The sequence below is a fragment of the Canis lupus genome, chromosome 25 (genome assembly GCF_011100685.1).
Source record: "Canis lupus familiaris isolate Mischka breed German Shepherd chromosome 25, alternate assembly UU_Cfam_GSD_1.0, whole genome shotgun sequence".
Classification (NCBI taxonomy): Eukaryota; Metazoa; Chordata; class Mammalia; order Carnivora; family Canidae; genus Canis; species Canis lupus.
Genome location: NC_049246.1, coordinates 43,707,529 through 43,734,928, shown reverse-complemented (window position 1 = coordinate 43,734,928; position 27,400 = coordinate 43,707,529). Strand labels below are relative to the sequence as shown.

General features: G+C 58.5%; 2 long non-coding RNA genes across 2 annotated transcripts; both read right to left on the bottom strand.

Annotated features, from left to right (window-relative positions):
• Positions 1-2,060: 2,060 nt before the first annotated feature.
• Positions 2,061-13,183, bottom strand: LOC119865964. Its single transcript, XR_005378819.1, has 3 exons — positions 12,763-13,183; positions 11,069-11,545; positions 2,061-2,455 (listed from the first exon to the last, which is right to left on the bottom strand). It is a non-coding gene; the product is annotated as an uncharacterized LOC119865964 (long non-coding RNA).
• A 10,922-nt stretch (positions 13,184-24,105) lies between these two features.
• Positions 24,106-25,913, bottom strand: LOC119877523. The gene is made up of 2 exons (XR_005378282.1): positions 24,881-25,913; positions 24,106-24,421 (listed from the first exon to the last, which is right to left on the bottom strand). It is a non-coding gene; the product is annotated as an uncharacterized LOC119877523 (long non-coding RNA).
• Between the last annotated feature and the right edge of the window lie 1,487 nt (positions 25,914-27,400).

The window sequence follows — 27,400 nt, the reverse complement described above, 5'->3', positions numbered from 1 at the left end:
GCCTGAAACCCCGGAAACAGGGTCAGGAAGCCCCAGCCCTGCTGGCTCACGTGTGGGCTCTGGGGAGCTGAGGGAGCTGTGTTCAGTCAGAAGCACAGAGGGAGCGGCAGCTGGCCTGGGGACCTCGGCGCCGGGCACCTGCGGGCACATGGCGGGCACGCAGCGGCCACGCCCGGCCTTGGGCCCGCTTCGCTCTTCGCTGGAACAGGCCCCTTTCCAGACTCTGGGTGTGCACGTGTGCTGTAAATACGACCGTGACCACATACCCGCATCCACGTCGGGCGACGTGTCTCATGAATGCGGGCCACGCGTGTGTGTTCATGAGTGTGCAGACACCGGCGTGCGCCTGGGATGACAGCGGTCACCGAAGCCTCCTTCCCACCGAGGGGCCGAGGCACCAGGCCACCCAGCCAGTCCCTGCAGGTGCATGGGCGCTTGCTTTATTCTCATTTGTATTTTTCTTTGTTTAAAAAAAGATTTTATTTATTTATTCATGAGAGACAGAGAGAGAGAGAGAGAGAGAAGCAGAGACATAGGCAGAGGGAGAAGCAGGCTCCATGCAGGGAGCCCGATATGGGACTGGATCCCAGATCCGGGGATCACACCCTGAGCCACTCAGGCGTCCCTTTCTTTTTCTTTTTCTTTCTTTTTTTTTTTTTTTTGAGATTTTATTTGTTTATTCACAAGAGAGACAGAGAGGCAGCGACACAGGCAGAAGGAGAAGCAGGCGCCCTGCAGGGAGCCCGATGCAGGACTCGATCCCGAGACCCCAGGATCACACCCTGAGCCGAAGGTAGGCGCTCAACCACTGAGCCACCCAGGCATCCCTCATTTGTATTTTTCTGTATGTTTCTAACCTTCCCAAGTGGAAGCAGCCACACGCACGAACCTACACACACAAAGAGGCTCCCTGCCCTGCTCACCACCCAGCAGGGGAGCCAGGCATAGTCAGAAAGGCCCGAGGGCCAGAGCCGAAGGACTCGGAGGAAAGAGCCGATGAGCTCTGCCTAAGCAGTTATGGAGGGCTTCCCGGAGGAAGCGTCCTCGGAGCTGGGACTTCAAAGATGATGAGCAGTGCTGCTCCAGATGGATCCGGACTTCCCGGGCTGAAGGCTCCCCTGGCCCCATCTATTTCGTGGGGCAGAGCCGCAGAGCCCACCCTCTGTGGCTCCTTGCTGCGCTGTCCCCATCGCCCATCCTCACCTCCCTGCACCTTTGAGACAGCATATGTCCTCCCCCATGTCTCCGTGTTCTGACCAAACCAAATAAGCAAATCAAACAAACAGCTAATAATGCAGCTTATCTGTGGGATAACGGAACTTTAGTTCCAATGGAGGCGTTTCATTTGGACTAGCCTTTTTCTGGAAGCTTCTGAGTCACCTAAGCCTAAACACAGAAGGGGAGGGGCACCAGCCTGGCCCAGTAGAGTATGCTTCTCTTAATCTTGGGGTCGTGAGTTCAAGCCCCCCGTTGGGCATGGAGCCTACTTATAAATTAGTAAATAAAATAAATAAATTGGGACGCCTGTGTGGCTCAGCGGTTGAACATCTGCCTTTGGCTCAGGGAGCAATCCCGGAGTCTTCATCGGGCTCCCTGCATGGAGCCTGCTTCTCCCTCTCCCTATGTCTCTTTCTCTCTCTCACGAATAATAAAATAAAACAAAAATAAAATAAAATAAAACCAGAAAGCGATTATGGAAATAACCCAGGCCCACATCCCACCCTGGGAGCCAGGATCCCTCCCAAGTCCCCTTTGGGGATCACCTTGTGTCAGCCTGAACACCTGCGTGCACAGATGAGCACACAATCCTGCACGGACACCCATGCACCCAGCCTGACTTAGAAGTGCCCACGCCCCCAGGTAACCTCCCTACCTCCTGCCAAGCTCCTACCCTATGCCTCCCTCCCCTGCCTGGAACTAGGGACACAGTGGGCTAGGGACCACCCGGCTCCATAGGCTGGGGAGAGGTGAGCTCTGCTTCCTTCTTCCTGTGTGGTCTTAGAGAGATCAACTGACGTCTCTGAGCCTCTAAGCTTCTTTTTGTAAAGGTAGGGACGGGATGAGGAAAAAGATACAGTTTGTAAACTGTGAACTGCTCTGCAGATGCTGTTTATTATGATGAAGCCATGTGAGAGTAATTACAGAGCAACCATCAAGGATTATAGAACAATAAGGGGCAAATGGCACACATATGTGCCAGGGAGGCCCCCCAGGAAGAGCACTTTGAGCGGAGTCCTCTCGTGGCTGCCATTTGGGTGGTATCTCTATGCCCTGTTTTCCTTGCACAAGATAAAACGCCTCTAATGCTCAAAGCCAGCCTGGGGAGGGGGGTCAGCCCAACGTGAGACCATGAATGAGGACCTGTTGGTTCAGAGACTTGATCACACAGCTCAGAGACAATAGGCCGGGACTGGAATTAGTGTCTTCTGGCCATGAAATGTAGGTGCTTTCCATTCTGTAAGGACAATAGGACAGTTTTCACGCCAGAGATCTGAGAAGATGTGAGTCGCATGAGTTGATGAAGAGAAGTCACTATTTGCTATGGGGAAGGGCATTCATTCATTCATTCATTCATCAACACCTGTTTCTGAACACCCATCACCTGTTGAGTAAATGAAGATAAGGGGTGGAGTGGCATTGAAGGGATGTATGTGGGCTCCTGAGGGCGTTTGTGGCGGAGATCAAGGTGGTGCCTTCCTCATCCAAGTTAGTCCTAAAGCCAAGACCCAGCCGGAGGCTGGCAGGGCTCAGCCCCAGGCAGTTACTGGGAACTTCTTATGCATGGACAGAGCCTGTTTTTCATCAAGACCGGTTAAGTGAATCCCAGGGCTTCAGTTGAGGGGGGCAGGAAGGCAAAGGGAGAGAGGGAAGGAGGATGAGGGGGGCCTCCCCTGGGTCACTCAAGGGGCCCAGGGGATGAAGGGAACGGGAGACAGAGCCTGGCAGGGCAGCCAGGTTGGCGGAAGCAGGGCTGGGCCCAGGTCCAGGGCCACCAGCCCTGCATGAGGGAGGGGTGGGCGGATGCAGGCAAGCTGGACCCGAGGGAGCAGGGAACAGCCTGATTAATAGGATGATAGGGGCAGATGGACGGGCAGCCAGGGCTGCTCTGGACACCAGCCTCCCGCTCCCCGGCCGCCAGCCAGGCCAGTGGTCTGGGGGCAGGGCCTCTGGTGGGGGTGAGGCTGTGGTGAATGAATCACTGGCCAGTGCCAGGAGCCTGCAGGCCTCAGCACTCGCTCCCGGAGGACTAGCTAATTCACTTGGAGGGAGGCCGGGCCGCTAATGACAAGAGCAGCCTGCCTGGGCCCTGCTCAGCCCCATGCACACTGACCACTAAATGAGGAGCTGGGCCACAGGGGACAGGAGGACCCACCCCTGGCACAGGCTTGGCCGGGGCTCCCCACCTGCCTTCAGGAGAGGCACCAATGCCCCTAAGGATGGGGAGCCCCCCTACCCTGGACCAGATGAAGAGGAGGCACAGACTCCCCCTCCTGAGCTCCAAAGAACCTGATTACGGTGGGACAAGTAAGAATCAGGTTGGAGGGGAGTGGACAGGGCGGGCCAGCCTAGCCCTCCTGTCCTGGGAGAAGGCGGAAGAGGAACCTCGTTCAGCCAAGGCACAAAGCCAGGTTGTGAGCTAGGCCCCACCAGGAATAGACATTCAAGTCCCCGAGAAACAAACCACTTGGAAAACAAGGCCTGGCACCCTGCCAGGCCGTCCCTGACGCATGCTGTTTGCTGATGGCGTAGGTGTGGCATTCCCAGGCTGACCCCTATGGTGTTCATGCCCCAGGGTTTAGTGAGCACATACTGCAGGGCTCTCTGCTGGAGTCCAGATGCTGTCTCAAAGGCTCAGCCAGGAAAGGGCTCAGCACACAGGAATCGAGACAGGGATAACACCCAACTTCCACGCACCGGGTGCCCAGCCCCACACCGGGACTCTGCATGTGCTACCTTGCTGTCCTTGCATATACCTGTAAGGCAGTGACCGTTAACCATGCCCATTTTATGGAGGATGCCCATTTTATGGATGAGAAAACTGAGGCTCAGAAGACTGGCTTGATGGCCCAAGGCCTTTAACCTGTAGGCAGCAGAGGCAGGTCTTCAATGACTCCCAGGTGTAACCTCTGCCTTGTAGCTCCAGGACGCTGGGTTCCAGGGTTGGGGGATGGGAAGACTTCAGGCTTCTGTCCTTACAGAATCAGAGGCCTCACCAGTGGCCCAATGGGGCCAGAAGAGCTGGGCACTGGTGAAAGGAAGGATTAAAGGGCTTGCCCTTGGGGTCCTAGCATCCATTTCAGTATTCTGAGTCCCCCTCCCAGGAGACAACATGTCAACAGACTCTTGGACAGACAGTGGGGAGAAAGGAAGGGATGCAGGCCTGTGAGGTCCCTGGGGGCTGTATGGTCCCGCCGGCCTGGCCCTGAACACGCCCTGAACACCGGGCTGGCTCTCCCCTCCTTGTGGTGGCTGCCATCCCTGCGCTGTGCCCCAAGGCCCCCCAGCTCATCTCTAGGGCCGAGAGGAGCGAGACCAAGCAGGGCCTCAAGGACTCTGTGTCCAAGTGGTCGCCAGGCTCAGTGGCCTCCTCCAGCGCTGGGGAACAAAGGTGACCCGGCTTGGGAGGGAGGGTGGTGACCACATGCTCCCCCTCCCGCAGCAGCTGGGCCAGGAGGGAAGGGGCCTCGGGCGCCCTCTGCTGGCCTGGTAGCTCCAGGAGGAAGGGGGTGGCAGTTGCCACGGGGCTGGCTGCTCCTCCGCCTGAGCCTGAGGCCTGGCTGAGTGTGCTACCTGCGTGTGCGAGAGTGTCCGTGCCGGCCTCTGAGTGTGTCTCTGGGTGCCTGTGTGCAGCATGCCTGCGTGTGAGCGTGTGGCTGCGCGTGCATATCTGTGTCTGTGGGAGCACCTATTGAGGTGTGTGTTGGTGTGTGTGCACATCTGTGTTGTGTGTGTGTGTGAGTCTGTGCCTGTCTGAATGTGCACTTGTCTGTGTGCGTTTGAGTGTGTGTGTAAATGCACATTCCACCTGTGCCCCGGGTGTGTGGAGTGTGAATGGATCTGGGCTTTGGCCTGCAATAGTTGCAAGGCCTGCGGCTGTTCAGCTGAAAACACCCTGGTCAGGTGGTCCCCGGAGTGGACAGCTCACGTGGGCACCGGCGGGAGGCTGCGAGGGGCAGAGCTGGCCACTGGCCACTCTAATGTTCACTCTGTGCCTATGAGGAGAGAGAGAGGAGGAGGAGGAGCCCCTTCCATCCCTAAGGAACTCTGCATGTGAGCAGTTAGAAATGAGATGAGAAATAAGATGACAACAACACTCATAGGTTTAGGCCTATGAGGGTCTAACTCGGCCTGGAGCAATCCCAGAATGCTCCATAGAGGGGGCAAGCCCGAGCAGAGGCTTCAGGGCACAGAGAGGGAAGTGAGGGCACACCAGACAAGCAAAAGGTTCACTGGGAGCCCAGTGGTGAAAAGCTGGGCCAGAGAGGGCACCAGGCACAGGTGCCCCGATTATGCCTGGTGTGGGGGTGTCACTGGAGCAGTCTGGCCAGGGCAGAGATACTGCGGGGCCAGAGGGTGGATGGGGAGCCTTCTGCCTCCTGCCAACAGTCGGGAAGGAAGGTCCATGGTTTTTCCTTTTGGGGGGTGTGCAGGCACTGAGTCGGTTCTGCTTGCCGCAAGGAACTACCTCAGGACGAGGATGCCCAGGGCACCCACACTGACCACAGATGCTCAGATGCTGGGCCCTGGAGCCCTGTGGAGGCCTGGGTGCTGCAGAGATCATCCCACTCCCCCTCCAAGGCCCAGTGAGGTCCATGCTGCGCCAGCTGCAGTGGCCTCGGGGCGCCTCTTTTGCCATCAATGCCTCCTCTGTGGCCTGGGCCTGAGAGGGTAGGCTGGGTAAGGCCTTGGGCCCCAGCCAGCCTGGTCCCCTCTCAGGGTGGCACCAGGCCGGCCTCCTCGGCACTGGCCTCAGGGTCTTCAGTGGACATTCTCCATCCTTAGGGCCTGGTGTTCCTGAAGCCCCTGGCCGAGGCTGGTCCTACCCTGGTGAAATCAAGCCGAGGGAAAAGTTCCCGGGATACATACTCCTTTGGGCTCAACAAAATGGGCACATGGAGGGCACCTGGGTGGCTCAGTGGTTGGTCTGCCTTCAGCTCGGGGTTATGATCCGGGGTCCTGGGACGGAGTCCCACATTGGGCTCTCCCTCTGCCTGTGTCTCTGCCTCTCTCTTTGTCTCTCATGAATAAATGAATGAAATTAAAAAAAAAAAAAAGGCACATGGGCACAGACGCCTGCCTATGGGAGAAGTGCAGCTTTACTGTTCTGAACTCTCGTGGCCTTTTTAAGTCAAGCCCCATTTACCAGCTACAACCCTGCGGGTGCTGGCCTCTTAGTTCCACGCTGCCTTTTCCTACGGGGTACCCAAGGCCTTGTATGGGAGCCGTGGTTGGTCTCTGCAAGCCACTGCTGCAACAGCCCTGGTTCCTGCCTACCCACACACCCGCTCCGGCTGAGCTTGGGCTCGGGGACACGTCCTGTGCTCCTGGTCTGCAGCTACGCAGCCATTGCCATGCGGGAAGGGGCGGGGGGGGGGTTCTCCAGAGCCGCCAACCTTCTCACTGTATACACCACCGCTCCCCCTACACTCACCAAGAAGGGAGGTGAGCAACCATGCACCCCTCTGACCACGTGGAGGCCACGCTGTGACTCAGGAGCCTGGGCCCCCTTTCAAACCACTCTTTCCCTACTAGTGACAAGAGTACACTTTCAGGAGAGTTCTGCATGCATCGCATCACCTAGCCCTCCCAACAGACCCACAGGGAGGTCTCGTGTTGCTTCCAAATTACAGCTGGGGAAGCTGAGGCCCAGAGAGGCCCAAGGTTCAGACTGGAACCCAGACCTGTCTGACCCCAGGCCCACACCTACAGCAGGCCACTGCCGCCCTGCATCCAAACACACCTCGCCACCTCTCACTGGTTTGTTGCCATGGGCTCTCCGCCGCCCTGTCCGTCTTGTTCCTTGCTCTTCATCTTCTGTGGCTCCTACAGATTCCAGATAAAGCTCCTGTCACGTTGGCATTCAAGGCACCTCTGTCACCCGGCCCCACGGCTCCTCCTCCTTGTGAACCTGTGCTCCCGTGTCTATCATTCTAGTCTCCAAGCCGTTGCCCAGCTCTCCGGCCTCCGTGGCCTGCCCTCTCTTCCTGCCCATTCCGGCCTGAGAGAGGGAGAGGTGAGCCACTGAGAAGGAAAGTGAAGGGACAGTCCTCCCCACCACCATGCTCTGGCCAGGTCTCCTCCCTGCCGCTCCCTGCAAAGCTCAGCCCCAGGCTCCCGAGGCACGGGCCCACAGAAGCCCCAGGCCCAAGACGTGCAGCTTGCCACGGTCCCGCCTCTGTCTTTGGAGCCTGGTGGAAGGCTGACCCTCTTCTGGAGCAGGTGTTGGCAGGGAGCTGGCGCATCGAGGGAAAAGAGGCAGCAGGCGGAGGGGAGCGCACGAGAGCTGCATCCCCTCCTGGCACTGCCTCTCCCTGCCCCTGGGAGCGGGTGCTAGGCTGGCACGCAGCAGCAGCAGGAGCACACACTCCTGTGCGGGCACAGCCTGTCAGCTGCACCCACAGCCCACAGGCAGGAGTAGCCGCGGGCACGGGTGACACTGCGCAGGGAAGATGCCGAAGGGCCAGCCAGACCCTGGGCGGCACGGGGGAGTGGGCCTAGACAGAACAGGGCCCTGGGGCCACAGCGGAGGAAACTTCCACAGCTGTCCAGGTGGGGGTGACCAAATGGTGGTGGGGGTTCCCACACCCGACACCCAGGGTCCTGGCTGCTCGTCCTTGTTTATCTGCATCTGCCACCTTCCTGGCATTACGGGAGGCCAAGGGGCTGATGGGCCCATCCGCAGCCCGGGTCTGCTGCTCTGTCCCTGTAGGCGTAGGCCCCAGGGCCAGAAGACTCTTCCAGGCCTCAGGTCTGGGAGCCTCCTCTCTTCTCCAGAGTTCCAGGTACTCAGAGCTTCTCCGCGGGCCTTCATTTCAACCAGGCATTCAAGAGGCTGGGAGTCTGGGTCCGCTCCAAATCCTAGGACGCCCTTGGGCTCCATTAGGCTCTGGCCTTTCCTGTAGGCTTCCCTGAGGCTGCTCTCAGGATGTGTGTGGCCTGAGGGGGGAGGATTTGAGCCTTGGGCTGAAGGGGCCAGATCACCAAGCCTGGGTCCCTCCTGCCCTCCCCTCTGCAGTCCTAGGAGCAGATGTACAGCTGGGTGTGAGTGGTGAAGGCCCAGAGTGGGGGGTGTGGAGGGAGGGGCTCAGTGATTCTGGGCAGACTCTTCAGCTGGCAGAGGCTCCTGCCAAGACATTTCCCCGCCCCGCCCCCCTCCCCTCCACTCATTATCAACTTGGGGTTTGTGTGCAAACAGCAGCTGGTCTCTTTTGTCGGCCTCCCCTCCCCCCTGCCCCTTCCCTCCTCCCCAATGCCTCCCAAATGGCTTTTCCATCTCAGGCCCTGCTTTTCCTTCCAGGTAATTTAGATGCTGAGGCTCTGGGGAGCACCTGAGAGGGGAGGCAGCCCCTGGCCAGCCTTGGCTCTGGGTCCTAAGTTCTCCTCTAGCCCTTCAAAGACACAATATTAAACTCATCTGGGACATGACATGAGAGCCAGAGAGGATGAGTAACAGAGCAAAGTCAGACTGGGCAAGTGCAGAGCCAAGCCCCAGACTCAGGTATGCCTGTTTGCAGAGCCTGTTTGTAGAGTCTGTTTGCAGAGCCTGTTTGCTGATCCAGTTCACACACACATACCCAAGCCTTAGCTATTCTTCTGATCATCCTACGGCCTGGCACTGCTTCTATTAGGGTCCCTGGGAATATGGTTCCACTCCCAACGTTCTAAGCTGTGTCAAGGACTCCAGCTGAAGTAATTCTGTGTGCCTGGGGCTAAGGTGGCAGGGCCCTGTCAGTTAGAATCAGGAGTTGGGATTAGATGCTGAGGACAATGGGAAAAGGAACTTTGCAAACAGCAAACCCTGTAGACTGTGGAGACAGAGAGCAAGGAGGCTGATCAAGACAGGAAAAAGTAGAAGAGCATGGGCCAAGGCGCTGGTCCTAGGGCAGCGGGGCAGCCAATCTGGAAGCACAGACTTGGTGACAGTCTGTGGGTAAGAGGGTTGAGGATGACACCCAAGTCTCTGGCCTGGGCAGTACAGAGGAGTAGGTGCAGCAGGATTAGAATCTTGTGTTTGAGACAAATTGGCTTTGAGATGCTTGAGGGATATCCAGGTGGAGGTTTCTGGAAAGATCCAGGAGACTGGTTATAGCAGGGCAGGTGGAGGTCTGGGGGTGGATGAGCTCGCCAAGATATGGAATAAGGGGAGAAGGGAATTGAGGATGGAGTCCTGAACAGAAGGCTCAGAGGTCAGGTCAAGGGAGGGCATTGTGGCAGGCACGGGGTGGGGGGGTGAAGGGGTGGGGAGGTGGTAGGTAACTACTGGATTTGTGAACTTGAAAGCAGCAAGGGCTCCCACAGGGCAAGTCCATGGTATGGCAGGGGCCGTGGCCTGCTGAGTGGGTGTGGTGGCTCCTTACCAGGCGGTCACTCTGTTCTTCAAAGATTTTAGCTATTTTAATCCTTGTAACAGGCCTAAAAGGACAAGCCTCAATCTCAAATGGAACCAAGATTAGGCCTGAAGGTGGCGGAGAGTGACTCTGGTCGTATTTGGGATGATGGCTTGCTGCTGTCCCTTGAGTGCGCACGCAGGGAGCACCACACTCTGCCAGGCGGTCGGGTTACTGAGTCTGGGTCCCTGGGATCCTGCCTGCTGCACTGGCCACACACCCAGACCGGACGGGCCCGCGCTGGGTGAGTGGGCGACACCAGAGGCACCTGCGCCTCCCAAGAGCAGCACAGAGAACGCAACCCCCAAGAGGAGTCTGGAAAGAAGCCGCGCGGCTCATCAGAGGGAAGCAGCCTGCGCAAAAGCGGGGAAGCGCAGGGGGAGGGAGGCTCTGGCCCAGTGAGAGGGGTGCAGCCCGGGCGCCGGTGCTCCCACCCGGGGCTCCCCCGTGGCCCCTGCCCGTGGCCAAAGGTCGGCCTCTCGCCGGAGCTTCCCCGGGGCGGCTGCCCGCAGGCCTGCGCCGGTGCCCCGGGGCCGGGCCTGCACACGCGCGCGCACACCGGGCACACGGCGCGGGCACACGGGCCGGAAGTCGCGGGCTGCAGCCCGGCGCGGGGCGGCGGGGCCGGGCGGGGGCCGGGCGGGGGCCGGGCGGGGGCCGGGAGCGGGAACAAAGGACGCGGCGGGGCGGGGGCGGCGGGGCCGGGCCGGGATTGGCGGCCGGGGGCGCGGGGAGAGGCCCGCCGCGCGGGGATTGGCCGCGGCCTCCGCGGGGCCCCCGGCGCCCGCCCCGCCCCTCGCGGCAGAAACCGGAGCCCGGCCCGCCGCCCCGGAGCCGCCCGCGCCCCGCCACCTGCGGGTTCCCGCCCGGCCCCCGCCGAGCCGGCTGCGCACCTAGCGGCCCCCCCGCCCCGCCCCGCCCCGCCCGGCTGCGCGCGGGTCCCCAGGGCCCGGGGCGGGCGGGCAGCCTCCCTGCGCCCCGCGGGGCGGGGATCCGGGCACGGGAGGGCCGGGTCGCCCGCGCGGAAGTGGGGTCGGCAGGACCGGCTGGACCGGGAGGGGGTCCGAGAACAGGAGGCGCCCCGAGGGGACCGCCCGGGGGGGCTGGGGGGCCCGAGGCCCGCTCCTGGGGGGTCGCTGGGGCTGAGGGCGGCGCCGACCTGCCAGACAGGGCCCCGGCTGGGCTTGGGGTAGGGGAGGTGGCGCCCGGAGTGCCCCGGCAGCCGCCGCTCCGTGCTGGGGGAGTCCCTGCCGAGGGGCCTGCCGACCCCGTCCCGCTTTCTCAACTGCCTGGGAGGTGAGGGAGAAGGGGAGGGGCGGGGGACGCGGGCCACCAATCACAGCCTCAGCCCCACTTTGAATCTGGGCTGGCGGCTCACCTGGCTGCCTCTTTGTCCCCACTTGCCTGCCTAGACACGTCCCACTCCACCCCCACCCTTTGGGAAGCTCTCCCCCACCTACCTAGTTCTTCTCTCCTGGTTTTCCTGGCTGGGACTGACGCTGGACCTTGGTCTTCCCCGGGAGCTCTGGTGACTCCAAAACATGGCTCGCTCTCTCTCTGCCCCATCCTGGGCCCTGCATTGAGACCTAAACTGCGGGGTGTGGGGCCCCCCATCTCCCCATGATAGCCACCAAGAGCCAGTGGTGCTGGGAGCCGAGCGGGCAGGAGCCGAAAATATGCAGCGAAGGTCCTGGCAGAGGGCTGGTCCAGGCACCAGCTCTGTGACCCAGGGCAAGCCCCTTACCTCCGAGGTGGCTCCTGCAGTTGTGAAGCTAAGGTAATAAGGATCTACTCCCAGGTTGTTGTGAGGATTAGATGAGATCCTGTAGGAGACTGAAGCCTCGAAGTGTGTGTGGGAGAGCAAGGGATGTTTCCCGCCTGTCCCATGCTGGGCGACAGGCAGCCAGAGAGGGTGAGTGAGACTCCCCGGTCCTGCCCTGCGGGCAAGGGTCAGGGTGTCAAGTTGGATGACAGAGAACGGCACAGTGCCATCCCTGTGGAGCCCAGAGCCCCCAGACCCTGAACGGAAGGGAGCTAGAGTTTAGGGTTCCTGGCCTCACACATCCCCCAGGCTCTCCAGGGAAGGTGGGGCAGGGGAATCTGGGGGTGGCTCTTTTATATGTTCTGGTTTGAGGATATGGAGCCAGGGGCCTACAGGTTTCTCCCTTCGGATGCCCCACAAACTCCTACCCTCTCCCAAATCTGCTTCTCCATTCACTGCTTTCTGCCCTGCCCCCGCCCCACCCCCCAGCTCTAGCATGAAACTTGTCCCTCCAGGCTGCTTCCTTAATGTTTCTCAAATCTGTCTTACCTGTCTTCTCTCTATTCCTCCACTGCCATCTTAGTCACAGCTGGGACCATGATGATGACCTCTACCTGACCAGTGTCACCCTGCCACCAGGCTGCCCTGCCCACCACCCCCACCAGCACCCCGCAGCCTCCCCTACAGCCAGCATGAAAAACTAACTGTTGTTCCTTTCCTACTAAAATTCTCTAGTGGCTCCCCGCTGCCCCTGGGGCTCCCTGACTGGGCCTACCAGCGGGCCTAATAACTGGGTAAGCCCACACTCTCCTGCCGATGATTGAATCCTGAGGCCATTCCTTGTGTTGTTTTGTTCTGAATTAAGTAGGCTCCACACTGGGACTTGAACTCACAACTCTGAGATCAAGACCTGAGCTGAGATCAAGAGTCGATGCTCAACTGACAGTTACCCAGCTGCCCCTGAGGCCATTCCTTGTTAACTGTGTCTTGGTTTCCCCATCTGTAAAATGGGGATGTGTTCCCACAACTGGCGGTAACAAGTGGGCAGGGTTCCTAGTGCTTGGCACATAATCATACTGACCCATCTAATCCTTACAGCAGCTCTGTGTATAAAGTGAGCATCATACCTGCCATACTGCACCCACAATACCCCCAATGAAAGTAGAATAATGGGATAACCGAGTTCATACAGTTATGGATTAGAGGAGCTAATGCATATCAAAATCCAGAAGAGCTTGGAGCCCAGTACATTCTAGCTCTTATTTTTTGACTCTGCCTCTCCTGCCAAACTTTCGCCCTCTAACCTCCAGTCCCACTGAAGCAAAGGTAAGTGCCTCTTCCTTTGCGCTAACCACCTTTCCCCTCCCCTGCCCCCTCTCTGGGTCCTCTCACCTGGCAGAGAACCGGAGCTTATCACATAGTTAGGAATCCGTGGAGGAGGGTTGGGGAGGAGCCTGGGCTGAAGGGATTAGCCAGTGCTCATGCGCCCCCTTGTGGCTATCCTGGGCCTTCCAGGCCTTGACCCAACCTTTAACATGGGAGGGCGGAAGACCATCTCAAGGCCTGGGAAGGTAGGCGAGGCAGCCTGAGGCCGGAGTCTCACCCACGTTACTCCCAGGGTTTAGGCCCTGGGGGCGGCAGGGATCTGCAGCCCCCTGGCCAGCTCGACCTTTCTTCCTCTTCTCTCCGAGAGTTCTGTTTGTGTGTATTCGTCAGTGTGAGCTGGACTGTGCGCCCCAGAGGCCAAGAGTTCAACTGTGTCTCCACATGGCAGCAACAGTTTCTGTTTTTCAGGACATGCCTGGCGGATGGGGCGGGGTGGGGGGGGTAATAGTCAAGCTCACCTTCAGGTCCCTTGCTTGTGTGTGGCTACCACCCGACCCCATCTGGGCTGAGAACACTGAGCCTCTCAGCCTGCCAGTGAGCCAACGGTGAGCTGCAGCCTGTCACTGGAACTTTCTGGATCTTAGTGAACTCCATGGTGTCCAGGTCTCTGTGTTCTGGAAAGACAAATCCCCTAAACTCTGTGTCTTCTTGCACACATCGACAGCTATTGGGCTGCTCTGGGCCTGTGTGTGCACCTCGAAGGGGAGCTGGTTTGCTTCTCCCCGTGCTTCTGTGGTCCCACTTGCTTCTGCGTGGTCCTGAGTCGTAGGCCCGCATTCACGAGCGTCTCGGGGGTAGGATACCTGTGTCTCCCCTAGTTATTTTGCCAGATTATCTCCCTGTGCACAGGCAGGCTTGCATAAGAGCGAGGAATTGGAGTCAGACACGGCTGAGTTCAGATTCAGCTGTGACCTAGCTGTGTAATTGTAGACAAGGGATTTAACTTCACTGGGCCCCAGATTCCTCCTCTGCTCAGCGGTGATAATAATGCCTATTTCCTAGGTTGTCGTGAGAAGTAAATGAAATGAATAGAAAGCCGGGGTGTGGTGGTGACGGGCACACAGGAGGCAGGTGATAAATGGTGGTGATTACTGGTGCTGGAATGTTTTTGGCTTCCAGCAGGGCCTCTGTGCTCTGCTTCTGTCCCCATGTCTCTCCGTCCTGTGAGCCACGCCACAAGGCAGATACCCCTCTACCAGTGTTCAGAACGGCTGCAAGCAATTGCCACAGGCTGGCCAAGAAGCCCTTACGGCACCCAGACCGCACGCACCGCTTGTTTCATACACACAGGAACACGCATGCAGGTGACCTCGTTTTCCTGCCCTCGAATTGGAACGCCTGGGCTGACCAGGCAGATGTGTTTATGGGGCTAAAGGGGCAAAATGTCTGAAGCCAGTCCTTGCAGACTCCCCGGCCTTGGCACATGTGGCCACCTGGGGGAGCCCTCTGTCACTCTGGGAAAAGAGGAGTGGAGGGGGATGTGTGGAAAGGGGAGGGGTGCCGGCCGCTTTGGGGACCAGGGGAAGGCTGGGACGGTGGAGGGGGGCGTCCCAGGCCCTGCGAAGCATCTCTTCCAGGAGCCAGGCCAGGAGTTAATCCATCTGCTGCCCCCCTCCACCCCTTATGCCCCAGGGGGGTTCTGAGCAGAGATGTCCAGGGCTGGGGGCGCAGGGAGCAGTGGCAGCAGCAGTGAGAACCTGGAATTCTGGGCCCTCAAATGACTGAGCCCCTCCAAACGTTCCCACCCCGCCCTCAGGAAGAGTAATGCCCGGGCGTGTGTGCATTTGGCTTCTCAAAATCGCCAGGATTCCCAAATCGGCCAAACTGCCTGAAGCCCTGAGAAGCAGGACAGGAAGGGCCGGAGAGGTAAACACTGATGAGAGCAGAGACTGGAGGACAGTGACCCCGACATGGCACAGCAGAGACCAGCCTGAGCCTCAGGATGGCTGTGGGCTAGGGAATGAGGGAAGGAGGAGGAAGTGGGGCCGGGCGTGGGCCTCTCTCTCAAGAGGCTGGCTGTGGGCGCTGGGGGGCTCAGTGGTTGAGCGTTGCCTTCCGCTCAGGGCGGGATCCCGGGATCCCGGGGTCCTGGGATCCGTCCCGTCGGGCTCCCTGCAGGCAGCCCGCTTCTCCCTCTGCCTGTGTCCTGCCTCTCCCTGCCTGTCTCTCATGAATAAATAAATAAAATCTTAAAAAAAAAAAAAAAGAGGGTGGCTGTGAGGAAAGGGAGCCCAGAGGGCAGTGGGCTCAGGGCACTCCAGCTAACATGTAGGGACTTGGTAGCTTCAGGGTTGACGGGAAGGATCCAACACTGCGAATACATGGAGTCCGGTGCCCAGAACCACGGGGGGGGGGGGGGGGGGGGCCGCCTCTGCTTCCTCTTTGGGGACCAGAATGTGAGCTCTTAGCAGGTGACAGAGGCAGGAAGTAGGATGCCCTGCTGGAGGGGCTCTCTCTTCTTTGGGACTTGGATGGTGGGGAGAGGGAGCCAAGAGGAGGGAGGGGGAGCGGGAAGGGAGTGGGGCTTTCCAGCTGGCTCAGGGCTGGGGTGGCGGGATCCTACAATGTGAGAGCCCTGGGGGACAGTGCCCAGAGACCTGGTCTCCCAGGTCTGAAGCCCCTCTCCGATGCCTCTTTCCTGAGGATCCCATCCAGCTCTTCAGGGGGACTCCAAGGACCCTCAAGAACTGAGACTCATTGATTTTGGTGAAAAACAAGAGTTTCAGTAAAATGGGGACCCTCTGTCCTTGTCCAGGGCTGGAAGGGGGTTTGAAATTGCCTGGTTGGTGGTCTAGGTGTGAGGTCTTTTTGGTGCCCCCTAGCAGGCAGGCAGGCAGAGAGCGGGACCTGGGGGATGGACCCTCCCATCTTCCCTTGGGGACTGACCCTCTTTTCCGGGGGCCTCGTGTCCTCCTCCCCACCATAATCCCACCTCTTCCTCTATCTACTCAGGATCCCTGGATCCTGAAGCCGGCTTCTGGAGGAGTGAGCCTGGAGGGTGGCCCTGGAGGCCCATGCTGGGAAGCCCCTCCCAGTGGCCCATTTTGCTCCCTGAAGCCTGCAACCAGGGGAACAGATGGCCCCCCTTCCCTGACTGCTCCTTAGTAAACCCTGGGGGCCCCCTCAGCTCCTCCTTGTGGCCTCCCCAGTGTCCCCCTCCTACTTTGGGAAGCAGTGAGCTGAAAAGACAACATCTGGGTCTCCCTAGGGTCCCAGTGGCCCAGCTGCCTGCCTGGCCAGCAGCCTCAAGAAACAGCCACCCCTCCCCCCAGTGCTGGTGTCACCCTGATAAGCATCATTTGAGTACCTGCCACCCTTTGCTGCAGGATCCCAAGCTCAACACCCCAAGCTTGACATCCTAAGGTGCTTCCTACAAGAAAGAGCCTCAGGGGCCTGACCCGCAGAGACCCCTGCCTGGCCAAAGCCACAACTGTCCCTATTATAATGGGTGCCAGTCAGCTTCTCAGTCATATCAGCCACCAGACCCACTGGGCCAACTTAGCCCTGGACTGAAAGACATTTCCCCCCTGAGCCTGGGTAGGTGCCACCAATAGTCTATGGGACAAGTGATGGCAGAGGGGCAGAGTGCTGTGCCTTTGTCAGGGGACCAGGGCCCAGGGCTCAGGCAGAGGAAGGCTGGCTTCCAGCCAGGGCCCTGTCCCCATCACGTGAATGTCACTGTGCCCCCCAGGTGCCCGGCCTGCTCCTCTCTGTGGAGACACCCAGGGGCCAGGCCACAGGCACTCTTGGGAGCATCTGGGTCTCACTGGGCCTTGTCTGAAGAGAAGGAACAAACACTGACTGATTTACATATTGAGTTCTCCTTTGCATTTCCCGCCCAAGCTCTGGCCTTGACCTCCTCCCCGCTGTTCCTTCCCACCTAGGAAAGGCTCCTGTGGTCTACTCTCTGAGAATCAGAACAATTACCTGTGGGCCCCCAAAGCTGGGATCTGAGGACCGAGGGCCAATGGGCACAGTGAGCTGCCTGAGGTCATCCAGCCAGCTAGGTTCAGAGCGGGACCTCACCCCTGCCCCCTGGGAACCCGGGCTCTTTCCCTACACATGCAGCCTGCCTCAGACCCGTAGACAGACCACAAGGGGGTTCAGGAGGCTGTCTCAGGCTCTCCAAGGCTTGGGGCAGGACCCGAGACTCTGAGCATGAGCATGTGGGTGGGGATAGAGTGAAGGTGTGTACCACAGCTGGGTGGAGGGCAGGGAATGTGAGGGTGAGGGTGGGGTCTGGGTGTGGGTCCTGCTCTCCTTGGCACAGCTGGGCCACCCCGGTGAGCTCTCGGGTATGGGGGCCAAGCTGGTATCCCCCTGGAGCAAGACAGAGCCAATGCCCCGAAGCCCTCGGCCAGGACAGCTGAGAGCCTGCAGCACTCTGTGACCAGGAAAGTCACCATCACACGGGGCTTTCCTGCACTTTCCTTCTCAGACTTGGGGGAATTATCCTTTCTATGGTCTTGCACTGATCCTGTTGATTTCTGGGGTTTCCTCTCTGTCACAATGATCCTGCGGTGGTGGGGTACAGCAGGATCCCCCATGGCCTGCCCCTCCTCCACTGGCCTGGCCCTGCCTGAGCTCCCACCACTGCACCACTGGCTCTGACCATCTGGAATGAGGCCTGCAGGTCATCTTGGAGGGTGGGCACTCCGTGTAGCACAAAGTCCCTCCAGGGGAGGAAAACGTCTCTGGGCAGCAGCCCTTGGTCCTTCCCCAGGGGGAACTTGGTGGACTTCACCTCCTACCTGCATTTGGTCTGGAAGTTGAGGCCAGGCCTGATTCCAGCTAGATTCATGGCACACCCGAGTCAGCTCAGGGCCCCAGCCTCCTCTCACCACCCGTCATCAGATCCATGAACTGATGGCAAGAGGTGTGAATTTGCCCTGGCCCCAAACTGCAGAGGGGAAGTAGGGGGTGACAGGTGTCCAAAGTGTGTCCAAGGTGTCCAAAGTGACACTGCCTGGGATGGCTCCCTGCCTCCCAAGCCATCCAGGAGTCAGCCAACCAACACACGGTAACCCACACTATTCACAGCTACTCACTCTGCACCCATGCAGCTTTGTGGGAGGGCAAAGCTGACCCGCAGAATCCAGGAGCCGTAGGGCCTTATGGGGCTCTAACAACCATGGTCAGGGACCTGCCAATTACTAGTCTTAGCTTGGGGACTTGGTGAGAGCCCCAAAGCCAGGTTTTGCTTGCTGAGCAAAGGGCGTATTCCAGCATCTTCTTTGCCCACGATCGGGGTCTCGACCCCATAAGCAGGTATAGCCCAGGAGGACTCAGGCTACCCGTTGCCCAGCCCAGCCTCCTAAGATGCCAGCAGGCACCAAAGGTCCATCCCAGGGCAGGACATTATTGTCTTATGTAGCAAAGAGTCCTCCCCTTTGCTAAAATTGTGAAAGTTAAAGTTCCAGCTGTGGGGGCACCTGGGTGGTGCAGTAGGTTAAGTGCCAGACTCTTGGTTTCAGCACAGGTCGTGATCTCAGAGTCCTGGGATCGAGCCCTGTGTCGGGCTCCATGCTCAGCGTGGAGTCAGCTTGAGATTCTTTCCCTCTCCCTCTGCCCCTCCTGCCCATCCTCACACACACTCTCTCTATTTTTTTTTAATTTTTATTTATTTATGATAGTCACAGAGAGAGAAAGAGAGAGAGAGGCAGAGACATAGGCAGAGGGAGAAGCAGGCTCCATGCACCGGAAGCCCGATGTGGGATTCGATCCCGGGTCTCCAGGATCGCGCCCTGGGCCAAAGGCAGGCGCCAAACCGCTGCGCCACCCAGGGATCCCCACTCTCTCTATTAAAATAAATTAAACTGGGGATCCCAAAAAATAAAAAAATAAAAAAAATAAACTGGGGATCCCTAGGTGGCTCAGCGGTTTGGCGCCTGCCTTTGGCCCAGGGCGCGATCCTGGAGTCCAGGGATCCAGTCCCACATCGGGCTTCCAGCATGGAGCCTGCTTCTCCCTCCTCCTGTGTCTCTGCCTCTCTCTCTGTCTCTCTGTTTATCATAAATAAATAAATAAATCTTTAAAAAATAAAATAAATTAATCTTTAAAAAAAAGTGCCTGTTGTGCTACACAAAGAACCAACTTCTGAGAGAGATGCAGCCCCAGGGTCAGTCCACACAGGGTAGTTGCACAGACACACTATTGCTTAGAAGAAACATGGTGACTACAGAGCCAGGTGGGAAGGATGAAGACTGTTCTGGAAACAGTGTCATATATGGAATGGTGGGAGAAGTTGGTGTGGCTTAGCCCAGAATGGATGATACTCTGGCAAACCTTCAGTGTTATTTCACCATTCATTCCGACAACATAGTCACTGAACACCACTGCGCTCCTGGGAGCCTGGGACCCTGCCTTCACAGAACACGTGAACAGACGAGGACCATGAGATGGACATGAAAGAAGACAGATTTCAAGGGTGCCTGGGTGGCTCGTGGGTTAAGCATCTGCCTTCAGTTCAGGTCATGATCTCAGGGTCCTGGGATCGAGCTCCGCATCCAGCTCCCTGCTCAGCGGGAAGTGTGCTTCTCCCTCTCCCTCTGCCCTCCCCTCAGCCTACTTGTGCTCTCTCTCAGTGTCAAATAAATAAATAAAATCTTAAAGAAGAATTTCAAATCTATGTAAGACAGAACACATTGAAGAAGTGCCTTCCCTGTCCCTGGAAGTAATCCAGAAATGCAGTCGGGGAGATGTCTGCTTTAGGTAGTTGAGGTGACAGAGACGACCACCAAGAGCCCTTCATACTCAAAGATTTGGCCATTTTACCAGCATATGGGTTACAGTGTCTCCTGCTTTTCCCCATCTCCCTTCTCCAGATTCCTTGAGGTCTCTCCACCTGGCAAGGATGGCCATTGTCCTCTTACTCACAGGATTCTTTTTTTAATATTTTATTTTATTTTTAAAAGATTTTATTTATTTATTCATGAGAGACACAGAGACAGAGAGTGAGGCAGAGACACAGGCAGAGGGAGGAGCAGGCTCCTTGTGGGCAGCCTGATGCAGAACTTGATCCCAGGACTCTGGGATCACACCCTGAGCGGAAGGCAGATGCTCAACTGCTGAGCCACCCAGGTGTCCCTTAAGATTTTATTTTTAAGTAATCTCTACACCCAATGTGGGACTCAAACTCATAACCCTGAGATCAAGAGTTGCATGCTCCACTGACCAAGCCAGCCAGGTGTCCCTCCCTGACAGGATTCTTTACTTCAGGTTCTGGAACCTTATATCCTATAGAAGAGTGGTTCTCTAACTGGGGAACTGTCCCACTGAACAAGGATGGGTGAGTGGGCTGGGGCTGAGGGGGACTCTGAGGCTGGAAATTATTTTTTTAAAGATTTTATTTATGAGAATGAGTGAGATAGCCCGAGCGGGGGGGGGGCGGGGAGGAGCAGACTCCCTTCCACTCCCCCCAGGAAACCCAGTGAAGGTGGGCTTGATCTCAGGACCCTGAGATCATGACCTGAGCCAAAGGCAGACAACTGACTGAGCCACCCAGGCACCCCTAGAAATGATTTTCTGGTGTTGGGTAGAAAGGGCAGGGAGAGCCAGGGAAGGCAGCTTGGGCATGAGTACCCCGTGACTCAGGGACAGACCCCAGGGAGCCAAGAATCTTGGGGCTGCAGGAGGAGGGATGGGAGTCACGGGGAAGCCGGCAGGGAGGGCCGAGAGCCAAGCAGTTTCTTCTCCTTCAGCCCGGTAAGGGGGGTGGGGTGGGGTGCTGCATGCAAAGGCCTCCCAGACCAGGATTATCTCTCAGATGCAGCCTGGAATTATACTCTCTGAAATTAGACCAATTAGAGATTCACTAGGGTGGCAAACTTCTTGCTAAAAGCCCCACTTAATAAATATCCCATAGGGAACCTGCCCTATCAGCTATGAAAGTTGGCTCAAAGGCTGTAATTGGCGAGGAGGCCGGCCTGAGGCCCCAGGACAGTTTGGGGGGTCGGAGCAGACACCTGCGAAGCTCGGGTGGGGGTGGGGGTGGGGGTGTCGGAGCCGGGTCGCACTCCTCAGGCTCGGGACGCCCTGGCCGCAGGAAGGCAGCCGCGGGCTCCAGGTTTTGAGGCCGAGCTCTCTCGGGAGGGCTGCAGCCTGGAGCCTGGAGCCTGGAGCCTGGAGCCCGCCGAGAGCCGCGACATTTCCAGTGAGGCACTCGCCGCTCCGGCCCTGGGCCATCCCCCCGCCGTCGCCCCGCTATCCCTCCACCCCCAAATACAGCTCCCAATGGCCAAGGAGGCTGCGGCGCTGGGCGGCTGCGCCGGGGAGGGGCAGGGAGGTGGCGGGCCGGGGGACCCCGCGCCCCCTCTTCGTCCGGACCCGGGAGCCCCCACAAGCGCGGGCCAAGTCGGGGCGCCACAGGGTCTGCTCCTCCTTCAGGGGAACGAGGGACGCGCTGCGGGGGACACGCGGGGCGGGGGCCTCCCCTCTTGGTCTCGTCCAGCAGGCGCGGCGCGGCGGCCCAGCCGAGGGCCAGGGTGGCCGCGAGGCCCCGGGCGTGGCCGCCGTCCCCGCAGCCCCCGGCGCCGCCCCGGCCCCGCGGAGCCACCACATAAGGAAATGTTTGCGCCGGGGCGGCGCGGCCTCCGGGCAGCGGCCCGCTCGCTCCCGCCTCCCCGCTGCCTCTCGCCCGCCTCCCCCCTGCTCCCCCCCGCCCGCCCCTCCCCTCTGTCTCCCCCCTGCCTCCCGCCCGCCTGCCCCCTGCTCCCTCCCCGCCCGCCCGCCTCCCCCTGCCTCCAGCCCGCCTCCCCCCTGCTCCCTCCCCGCCCGCCCGCCTCCCCCCTGCCTCCAGCCCGCCTCCCCCCGCTCCCCCCCCGCCCCTCCCCTCTGCCTCCCCCCTGCCTCTCGCCCGCCTCCGGACCCGGGACCAGGCTGGGCTGGGGAGGCCGGCGGGGGGGGGGGGGGCCGGGAAGGTTGGGGGGGGTTGGGGGGTCCCCGCCCCGGCCAGTCGGCTGGGTGGGACCTGGGTGGGACCGGCCGGAAACCTGCCGCCCCCGCGCCCCGGCCCACGTTGGGGACCCGGGCTGCCCTGCGGGGGAGGGGGCGGACCGGACCCCCGCCTTGGCCATTTCAGACCCTGGGGGCCGCCTGGACGCCTTGGCCATTTCAGACCCTGGGGCCCGCCTGGACGGATGGTCTCCCTGATGAAGTCCCTCCCGCCCTTTGGAAGCTGGCACACCCAGGCCAGCTGTCCCTCTCCGGGCTTCCAGAGCGAAGTGTTCCTTCTCTGCATTGTGACCCCGAGGCATCCCAACTCCCAGTCACCCCGGAGGGAAGACACAGTGTATAACCTGCCTGCTGGGCGGGCAAGGTCAGGCTCGGGCGGACTGCCTCCCTTCCGGACTTTTCCATTAATTTATTTACACAGGCCCAGAACAAGCCCACAGACCTCTGCAGAAGTTGGCAGGCACAAGGTGGCATTTATTCTTCTGCAAACGGTCTCATTTCTCCAGGGACCCCTCCTCTTTTAAATGTGACCCTAGGGAGGTAAGAAGCCGCCCAAGGGTGGTGCCTTCTAGGTCTCTGTGGTTTACTCTTGGGAGCTAGAGAAATTCCCCACCAGGTGTTTCCTGGGCAAGGACTCGTGCCTTCGGAGGCGGCAGTTCTGGACCTCAGCTCAGGGGCTGGGGTCCGGGGAGCTGGACTCTGAAGCATACTCCAAGAAAGGGCCGTGGAGGGAGAATAGTATCACCCAGATCCTTGGCCTGTGGGAAAAGTGTGAAATGCAAAGCAGTGATCCAGTACAACCTGCTCAGAGCAGGAAAGGGGGTGGGAGCACCTCACCTACTTTCAGGTTACAGATTTGATTGAGATCAGATCTCAGGCTTGGTTTCCTAGGACGAAAGTGCCAGCCTGTGGCCCTGCTAGTGGATTAAAGTGGTGGTGTCACCCCTGCCTGAGTGACACTGGTACAACAGCCATTTATCCCCAAGACCCCACCTCCTAGGCAGGCAGAGCTGCCTAGAAGTTGGCTGCCAGGAGGGCTCAGCAGGATCACCCCCACCCCTAAAGGCAACCCAGAGCATCCTCCATTCCCATAGTCCCCTTCAGAGGAACTGCATGAAGTGCCTCCTGCTCCAAATCATGTGCTCAGTTCTCCCCACCCCCAGTAGCAAGGACTATGGACCATGCCCAGGACTGGGACAACTGTGTATCTATCGCAGGTAACAGAGGGAGGCTGGGTTTGACAAGGTCACTCCTCTCTGTTTGGGGGTGGGTGGTTGTGCACCCATCCAGTCCACACCTCCCCAGAGTTTTTTTCCCCAAAGATTTTATTTTTAAGTAATCTTTACACCCAACATGGGGCTCGAGCCTACAGCCACAGATCAAGAGTCTCTGGCTGTACGGACTGAGCCAGCCAGGCGCCCCCTCCCTAGAGGTTTAATTCAGGATGCACAGGGACAGCCCAGGGGGCTGTAATCTACACTGCGTAGACTTTCAGCATCATATCAAGTGTGAAGAAGCTATTTGCTCTTTCGACCTGGCATCCTGTGATTTGGATCGATAAGGTCCTAGAGGCAGAAAATTTGGCTGCTGCAGGGGTGGTAAAGTTTTCCCTTCTTCCCTTCTAGATTCTTTGGCTGGCCTAATAATTAAATTGATATAAGACAGAATAACAAGAGAAAAAAAATGAACAAAAGTATACATGAATGGGCAGCTCAGCGGTTTAGCGCTGCCTTCAGCCCAGGGCGTGATCCTGGAGACTCAGGATCGAGTCCCGAGTCCCCTGTCGGGTTCCCTGCATGGAGCCTGCTCCTCCCTCTGCCTCTCTCTTTCTGTGTCTCTCATGAATAAATATTTTTTTAAAAAGTCCTTTTTTTGGGGTGGGGGGAGTATACATGAGTAACTAAGTCCCCCCAAATGGCCAAAGCCGTCGCCTATCACTTTCAGTTAAAGACAAAAGATGCTGGGGTAGGGAGCCAGTAACAGTAAACAAGTGTTAAGGTTGTTGTACAGATTTAAATTGTTGTCCTCTCCTTTGATAAGAGTTTCCACAGATTTAGAGTCATCCTCCTCTTCCTGGTACAGTGAGGGAGATACCCTTACAAATGGAGATTTCCTTTATAAATGTAAATGTTTCTTACAAAAGGGTAACTTCTACTCGGTTTAGCTTCACCTGTGTCTGCTGTTTCCGAAAAATAACCAGCCTAAAATAATCAGTATGCTAAAGAGGCATAAATTGGGGTAGTATATTTTGCTCCCCTTCACTGTTGTAAGCCTAGCTTTAACACAGGCCTAACACGGCATGTGCACAGAAAGTATCTTTTGGGTGGCCTAATAAAAAGCCTTCATTTCAGGTCACAAATATCTGGGCCTCATAAAGGTAAATTTTACATGCTTCACCGAAAAGTCCGTCCTCTGATGTGGCCCATTCTCCATCATGAGACGCATTCAGATGGGGGTACAATGATCACATATTGGGAGTTGTAGAGGGATTCTCAACCGGAATGCGGAGGTATGTTAGAGGTGATGTATTTTCTTTTCTTTTTTTTTCTTTATTTATTCATTAGAGACACACAGAGAGAAGCAGAGACATAGGCAGAGGGAGAAGCAGGCTCCATGCAGGGAGCTCAATGTGGGACTCATCCAGGATCACATCCTTAGCTGAAAGCACCCAAGGCGTCCAGAGGTGATGTATTTTCATGCCCTTAAGGTGTACCTAGGAATAGTGAGCGGAACAAGAAAACATTCATAACCATATGAAAGGTCCACCAAGAGATGGTACTTTATCTGTACAAGGACGGCAGACTAGGGAACTTTAAAAGTCACTCCAGCATAAATGCTCACATCCATGTTTAAGAACTACTTCCCCTGTGCCTGCAGTATTCTGCAAGCAGTATCTCCCTCCATCTCTGCTGACTTAGGTGCCTGCCAGGCACCCAGCCAGTAAAGGTCAGTGCTGAAGCCTTGAGTGTTTGTCTCTCCGAGGAGTGTGCTCAACACAGAAGAGCTGGAAACAGCAGGAAGTGTACATAGGAGGGGAGACCATAGTCCCCCATCCTGCTTTTCTACCCCATTCCCAACCTGGGGAGGCCACTTCTCTGCTGAGCCTGTCCCTGCTCTATTACCCCCTAGACCCCACAAACAGGCCTCTTCTGCTTCAACCCCATCCTCATACACGAATTTGGTGTCATCTCCTGTTTGAATGTCCCGTCGAACAAAGTTCTCAGGCCTGAGCAGAAACTGGGGCTTGACCCCCGATTCCATCTGTAGCCAGGCCCTGGCCATGGCGCTTGGCTTCCTCCAGGAGGCTTCTCTTACTGTAGCGGGCCAGGGGCCTCCTTCCCAGCTTCCCTGTGTTGCCCTTTACTGCTCGTTTCTTTGTTTCTCTCATCGCCTGCCCCTCACTGTCATTGCGTGACCCCATTGCAAAGTGGGGGCCTCAGCAGGAATCCAATGAGCTGGGAGAAAAGAATAGAGAGGTTAAGAATAGCATAGAGTAGCAGGCAGGTGGTTATGCTTTGCATGTAAACTCAGCAAAGGCAAAACTCCAAAACAGGCCAGAAACGTGGTAAGTTTTCGCGGGTGCTCCAGGCTGCGGGAGGCTGAGCTTGCACTCGTGGGTCTGCAACACTGGTGGGTGTGCACACGCCCAAGGGCAAACACAGGTTGGTGCATTCGCCAGGTTCATGAATCCACGCTCCTCTGCACATTTAGGGTTCGTGCGAACACGTGTCCGTACACACGGGCCCGTGTAGACGGCCAGGCGGCGCCAACACAGCTGTGCGCACACTCGGGTGGAAGCATACTCGGGATCAGGCGCACTGGACGTGGAAACCCGCCGGTTCGTGCGGCTGGATGGTGCACACACAAGTCTGGGGATACCGGGGCGTGTGCAGTACCCCGAGGCTGTGCACACACGGTGAGGTGAACACCCAGCGCTGTGCGCACACGAGGCCGTGCGTGCCCCTCCCCGCCCCAGGACGGCGGCCGGGCCCGCTCGCAGGTAGACGCGCCCAAGTCTCCCCACACTCGGGCACAGCTTCCGCGCCTGGGCGCCATCTTCGCCCTGCGAGCAGCGTAAAGATCCGCAGGCCGCGCGGCCCTAGCGCGCGGGCCTTTGTTGTCCCGGCTTCCGGGCGTCCATCATGCGGAGGCCCCGCGCGCCGGAGCACGAAATGGCGGTTGGGGGCGGGGCGGGACGGGTCGGCGCGGAGCAGCGCCCACTCCCGGCTCCCGGCGGGGCGCGCCGTCCCGCCCCCTCGCGCAGGCGCACAGCACGGCGCGCGTTCCCGCGTTCCCCCCGACGCGCGCCGGGACACAAAGGGCTGGAGGGAAAGCACGGAGCGCGGCCGGCGCCTCCGGAGCGGGTAGTGGTCCGGAGCGGCCTGGAGCGGACTCCCGGGGCTGGAGCCGGGCTCGCCGGAACAGCGCGCTCGGGCCGGGTGGGGCGCTGTGCGGCGCTCCTTCCCCTGCCCGCCCTCCCCTCCCCTCCCCGCTCTCCCCTCCCCTCCCTCAACGGTCGTAACGGCCTCGCCGGCCGCGGTGGGGCGGAGCGGGCGCGCAGCGCGCAGGCGCGAGCTGGTGGCCGCCGCGGTGGGGGGGGGGCCGGGCCGGGCCGGGCGCCCCCTCTTCCCCTCGCGCGCCCTAATGGCGGAGCCAGGAGCTGCTTCTCTGCCCGTCCGCGGCGGGCGGCTCGCAGCCCGGACTCCCGGGGCCGCGCGCTCCGGGACGGGAGCTGGCCGGGGCGGCCCTTACTGGTTGTAGAAGGCGATGGGGAGAGACCCGTCCCCAAGCCGGTGCAACAGTTTGCAACTTGCTGTTCAGATCGGGAATGTGGGTTTGGGAACGGGGGGGAGAACGCGGATGCAGGAAAGGTGGTTTTGTTTCTTTGTTTGTTTTCCTGTTCAGGGATGTTTGTTAAACACGGTAATCAATACAGCCTTAGAAAAGTATTTCTCCAGCAGCCCGCGTGGCTCAGTGGCTGAGCGCCGCCTTCGGCCCAGGGCGCTATCCTGGGGCCCCGGGATCGAGTCCCGCGTCGGGCTTCCTGCAAGGAGCCTGCTCCTCCCTCTGCCTGTGTCTCTGCCCTTCTCTCTGTGTGTGTGTCTCTCTCTCGTGAATAAAATAAAAAATCTTTAAAGAGAATATTTCTCATAACACAAAGGATACACATTCTTGGTAGAAATTTTCAGGAGAGGTCACGATGGCTGGCATTCACTAAAGACGGTGCCAGACCTGGTTTTAAGTGCTCTAATTATCCTAACCAGGTACAGATGGAGAAATGAATACGGAGAGGTTAAGTACACAAAAGGACTTAAAGGAAAGTAGGAAAAGCAGTAAACCCACTTTCCAACATTACCGCTATGTAATAAACTGGCCTGGTCGCTGCCAGCTTTTTTCTTTTTTAAGATTTTATTTTTTTATTCGAGAGAGAGAGAGAGAGAGGCAGAGACACAGGCGGAGGCAGAAGCAGGCCCCATGCAGGGAGCCTGATATGGGACTCGATCCCGGGACTCCAGGATCACACCCGGGGCTGAAGGCAGAAGCTCAAGCGCTGAGCCACCCGGGGCGTCCCTCGCCACCAGCTTTTTTCTATGCGTTAAGAAGTTTGGCTCAGGGGTGGGTGCTGTGTGGCTCCGTGGGTTAAGCATCTGCATTCCCTTTAGGTCATAATCCTGGTGTCCTGGGATCCAGC